A 5,000-nucleotide genomic window follows, 5' to 3' on the forward strand; every position below is an offset into this window, starting at 1 on the left:
CTGCGGACCTCCATCAGGGTTTCCCCTGACTTCATCCTGGCCAGGCATAGTTCACCATCTTTCGGGTACCAACGTGTGCGCTAAGGGTGCGCCCCCGGACGGCCGGAGCCGACCTGGCGGAGACGCCCCCGGACTGCGGACCAGCGCGACTTTGAACGCCGGTGGGTTCGGTCGCTAGGCCATCGTCCGCACCGTAAACGGTTCACTTTCATTGCGCCAAACGTGGTTTTTCGTGAGATCACCGTTGACTCGCGCACACGTTAGACTCCTTGGTCCGTGTTTCAAGACGGGTCGGAAAGTAGCCCGAAACTCGTCGCCGACCGACGGGACCCCGCCTGCGACGGGGCCGCGTCGACGGTTCATGCCGTCGGGCGAGCCGACCAGGAGCACCGGGGTTCGGCGCGAACGGTCACGCCGAGGCGCGACCGCCGCGACGAACCGCCACCCGGGCCCTTCGGCCGGCGCCCAACGAGTCGCGACGTCCGCTGACCGAGCGAAAGATCCGGCCGGCGGTGAGACCACCGACCGTGAATTCGCCCGGCGGGGACTCGCGGGCTCTGTCCGTTTACACCCGAACGGTTTCACGTTCTTATGAACTCTCTCTTCAAAGTTCTTTTCAACTTTCCCTCACGGTACTTGTCCACTATCGGTCTCGTGGCCGTATTTAGCCTTAGATGGAGTTTACCACCCGCTTCGGGCTGCACTCTCAAGCAACCCGACTCGAAGGCGCGGTCCGATCCCGGAACGCTGTGACGGCCTCTACTGGCCTGGCACCATCTGCGGGCCATGGCCCCGTTCAAGGGAGACTTGGACCGTCACGTGCGCCCCGGCAACGAGGCCGGCCCGTACGCCACAACTCCCATACGTGCCGCGACACAAAAGTGCGCGGCGGGATTCGGCGATGGGCTTTTCCCTGTTCGCTCGCCGCTACTGGGGGAATCACGGTTGTTTTCTTTTCCTCCGCTTATTAATATGCTTAAATCCGGCGGGTAGTCCCGCCTGATCTGAGGTCGGAACAAGTGTGTGGTACGTGTGGTGGTGGTAACTGGTGCGCGGGTCCGCGCTCCGTCCGCGCGGCGACGGTCCGCGTCCGCTTCTCGGTTGCCGGAGAGGTGGCGTCTCGAGGACGACTCTCAGCCGACCCGGCCGCGCTCTCGCGCGGCGGGCGGACGGGGACGTGCCGTTCGACGGCGCGAGAACCCGTGACTGTTTGCCGTCACAACTTGGGCGGACGACCGGGGGCAGCCGCGAGCGGTAGCCCGCGTTTTCCCCGGTCGAGCCGCCAAACTCGCGCGGGCGCGGCGTGCGGCCGACGGGCGCGCGGGCGCCGGTCCCCGTGAGGACCGGACGCGGCGCGCGCGCTCCGCCGGACGCCTGCCGTGCCGGCGCATCGGTCTGGCCGAGTATCCGGTATACGACCCTCAGACAGGCGTGGCCCGGGACCCGCGGGTCACCGAGGCCGCAATGTGCGTTCGACTGGTCGATGTTCGTATAACCTGCGGATTACACGACGACGCGCAGATAGCTGCGGTCTTCATCGATCCACGAGCCAAGTGATCCGCCGTTCGGGGTCGGGTGTTTGTTTTTTTTTTTTCGTTTACACAATCGTCTTCCGACGACGGTAACCATCTTTCGGTCGACTCTCGGTCGGGGGTCGCGGCGCGCGGGCGGTCGGCGGACGACAACCGTGCGCGGTTGTCGCGCGCGAGCGCACGCGGCCACGGGGTCGGATTAGGCGCGCGCGAGACCGGCAAGCGAGTCGCCGGCGCCGCGGGCCCGTCTCTAATGATCCTTCCGCAGGTTCACCTACGGAAACCTTGTTACGACTTTTACTTCCTCTAAACGGCCGAGTTCGGTCATCTTCCCGGTCGCGCGACGACCCAGCCCCCGAGGGGGCCGAATAACGCGCGTCCAGTCCGAAGACCTCACTGCGGTCGTTCAATCGGTAGTAGCGACGGGCGGTGTGTACAAAGGGCAGGGACGTAATCAACGCGAGCTGATGACTCGCGCTTACTGGGAATTCCTCGTTCACGTGGAAAAATTGCAAGCCACGATCCCTAAGCACGAAGGAGGTTCAGCGGGTTACCCGGAAGCCTGTCGGCCCAGGAATGTTAACACACGCTGATTCCTTCAGTGTAGCGCGCGTGCGGCCCAGAACATCTAAGGGCATCACAGACCTGTTATCGCTCAGTCTCGTGCGGCTATTTTCGTCCGCCGCCTGTCCCTCTAAGAAGAGTTTAAGCTCCTGGGAGCCGGCGGTAGCCCTAGTAACGTATCGTGATCCGCCGGCGACGGCCGCGAACGCGGCGCGCTTCACCGCGGAGCCCAGCGCACGACTGACGCACGGCGACCGGAGGTTGCCCCCCGACCCCCGCACGCCCGCCGCACGCCGGGACGCGGATGGCGCGGCCGCGCCCGACGACCGCCGTGGACGACGGGCGAACGCGTTCGGGGATACCGGGCCGAGCCGACGGGAACGCGAACGCAGACGGCCGAAACCGCCGGCGCCGCGCCCACGCCGACCCGGGTTTACCCGCCTAGTTAGCAGGACAGAGTCTCGTTCGTTATCGGAATTAACCAGACAGATCGCTCCACCAACTAAGAACGGCCATGCACCACCACCCACCGAATCAAGAAAGAGCTCTCAATCTGTCAATCTTTCCGGTGTCCGGGCCTGGTGAGGTTTCCCGTGTTGAGTCAAATTAAGCCGCAGGCTCCACTCCTGGTGGTGCCCTTCCGTCAATTCCTTTAAGTTTCAACTTTGCAATCATACTTCCCCCGGAACCGAAAAGCTTCGGTTTCCCGGAAGCTGCCCGCCGGGTCGTTAATGAAACGCCGGCGGATCGCTAGCTGGCATCGTTTACAGTTAGAACTAGGGCGGTATCTGATCGCCTTCGAACCTCTAACTTTCGTTCTTGATCATACGAGAACGTACTTGGCAAATGCTTTCGCGTCAGTTCGTCTCGAGACGATCCAAGAATTTCACCTCTAACGTCTCGGTACGAATGCCCCCGCCCGTCTCTGTTGATCATTACCTCCGGTCCCGAAAACCGGCCCGGCGGGACGCGCGGGCGACTGGCGCCCGCGGCCCGGCGGCCCGCGCACGGAAACGCCCCGGAAGGCGGTTTCGCGCGCCCGCGAAGGGCGGAGATGCGCGGGACCGAGGTCTTGTTCCATTATTCCATGCGACCAGTATTCAGGGCCTTTTGACGAGACGGCCGTGAAGCCGCCCCGCCAGATTTGAGCCTGCTTTGAGCACTCTAATTTGTTCAAAGTAAACGTGTCGGCCCGCCGACGGCACTCGGTGAAGAGCACCGCGCAGCAAGATTGGAGTAGGCGGCCGCCGTCGTCGAACCCCGACGGCCGCGCGACGCGTGGCCGCGCGGCGCGCCGGGAGCACGAGACACGTGTCCGCCTGCCGACAATACGTCCGGCCGACGTGCCGGTAACTAACACCCCGAGACGGCTGACGAGCGCGACGGCGACCGCGCCGACGGGACACGTGGTCCCGCGGCACGGCCGGCCGCGACACGCCGGACCGCCAGGGTGGTCCGGCACCGCCCAGACACAGATCCGACTACGAGCTTTTTAACCGCAACAACTTTAATATACGCTATTGGAGCTGGAATTACCGCGGCTGCTGGCACCAGACTTGCCCTCCAATTGATCCTCGTTTAAAGGTTTTAAAGTGTTCTCATTCCGATTACGGGGCCTCGGATGAGTCCCGTATCGTTATTTTTCGTCACTACCTCCCCGTTCCGGGAGTGGGTAATTTGCGCGCCTGCTGCCTTCCTTGGATGTGGTAGCCGTTTCTCAGGCTCCCTCTCCGGAATCGAACCCTGATTCCCCGTTACCCGTTACCACCACGGTAGGCATGGAACCTACCGTCGACAGTTGATAAGGCAGACATTTGAAAGATGCGTCGCCGGTACGGAGACCGTGCGATCAGCTCGAAGTTATTCAGAGTCACCAGGTCTTTGCGCGGGCCGCGATCGGGACGCGCACGAAGCGCGCCGCGACGGGCCGGTTTTGATCTAATAAAAGCGTTCCTCCCGCGCGCGACGCCCGAGAGCGCCGCGACGGTCGGAACTCTGTCGGCATGTATTAGCTCTAGAATTACCACAGTTATCCAAGTAACTTGGGTACGATCTAAGGAACCACAACTGATTTAATGAGCCTTTCGCGGTTTCACCTTAATGCGGCTTGCACTGAGACATGCATGGCTTAATCTTTGAGACAAGCATATGACTACTGGCAGGATCAACCAGGGATCTCGGGTTTACTGCTACCGCGCCCCGCGACCGCCACGCGCGTGGCGGCCTGGGACGCGTGCGTCCGAGCGCCGGTCCGACGCCCCGCGGAAGGGGGCGGCGAGCCGACGCCGAGGGCGATCGCGTGGCCGGGACCGCTGTGGGTCACGGCCGCGCGACCGACCGCGGTTCAACAACAACAAAATGTGTGTGTGGTGTGGTCGGCACACGGAGTGCGACACGTTGACGAGACGGACCGGGTGACGGTCGACCGCCGGGTTCGGGTGACGGTGTGTGCACGGGTCCCCGGCGAGCGTACCGAGACCGGCTCTCGCCCGATTCGTAACGGCCCCCAGCCGAGATCGAGGGGGAAGCCGGGACGCGACGCGAAGTCCGCCGTCCCGTGGCTTCGCCCCGGCGACCGCCGGGCGCGGCGACGATGGCCGGCCGCGGCGGGAATGTTCTGGCGTCGAGTGTTCGTGACACGCGGAACGGTAACGGGAGTCGTCATCGGTGTGGATTGGCGCGCGCCGCGCAAACACCGGCTGGTGGACGCGCGGCGCCGGTTGAGTTTCGCCACTCGGATTGCGAGATGGGTCGGCGGCCGAAACGCGGACGCGTGTCACCTTCCGCCGGCTCTCACCGGACCGGCCACTCAACCGACGGTGTCCCGCGTACGTGGACGACCGTCAGTTGGCGGCGACCGGTGGGCGCCGCGAGGTGTACGCGCCGTCTTCGGCGTCGCCCGTG

General features: G+C 64.0%; 3 non-coding genes across 3 annotated transcripts in view; all 3 read right to left on the reverse strand.

Annotated features, from left to right (window-relative positions):
* LOC149053918 (large subunit ribosomal RNA) overlaps positions 1 to 1,013 on the reverse strand; it is a 4,199-nt gene extending 3,186 nt beyond the window's left edge. Inside the window, exon 1 of the ribosomal RNA XR_016192449.1 lies at positions 1 to 1,013. This exon is cut by the window's left edge and continues 3,186 nt beyond it. This is a non-coding gene — a ribosomal RNA (large subunit ribosomal RNA).
* Positions 1,014 to 1,415: 402 nt separating this feature from the next.
* LOC149053919 (5.8S ribosomal RNA) lies at positions 1,416 to 1,573 on the reverse strand. The gene has a single exon (XR_016192453.1). It is a non-coding gene; the product is annotated as a 5.8S ribosomal RNA (ribosomal RNA).
* Positions 1,574 to 1,783: 210 nt separating this feature from the next.
* LOC149053920 (small subunit ribosomal RNA) lies at positions 1,784 to 4,271 on the reverse strand. The gene has a single exon (XR_016192444.1). It is a non-coding gene; the product is annotated as a small subunit ribosomal RNA (ribosomal RNA).
* Positions 4,272 to 5,000: the final 729 nt, after the last annotated feature.

Source organism: Diuraphis noxia, unplaced genomic scaffold (assembly GCF_037042655.1).
Source record: "Diuraphis noxia isolate RWA-SAM2 unplaced genomic scaffold, SU_Dnox_SAM2 contig0021, whole genome shotgun sequence".
Lineage (NCBI taxonomy): Eukaryota > Metazoa > Arthropoda > Insecta > Hemiptera > Aphididae > Diuraphis > Diuraphis noxia.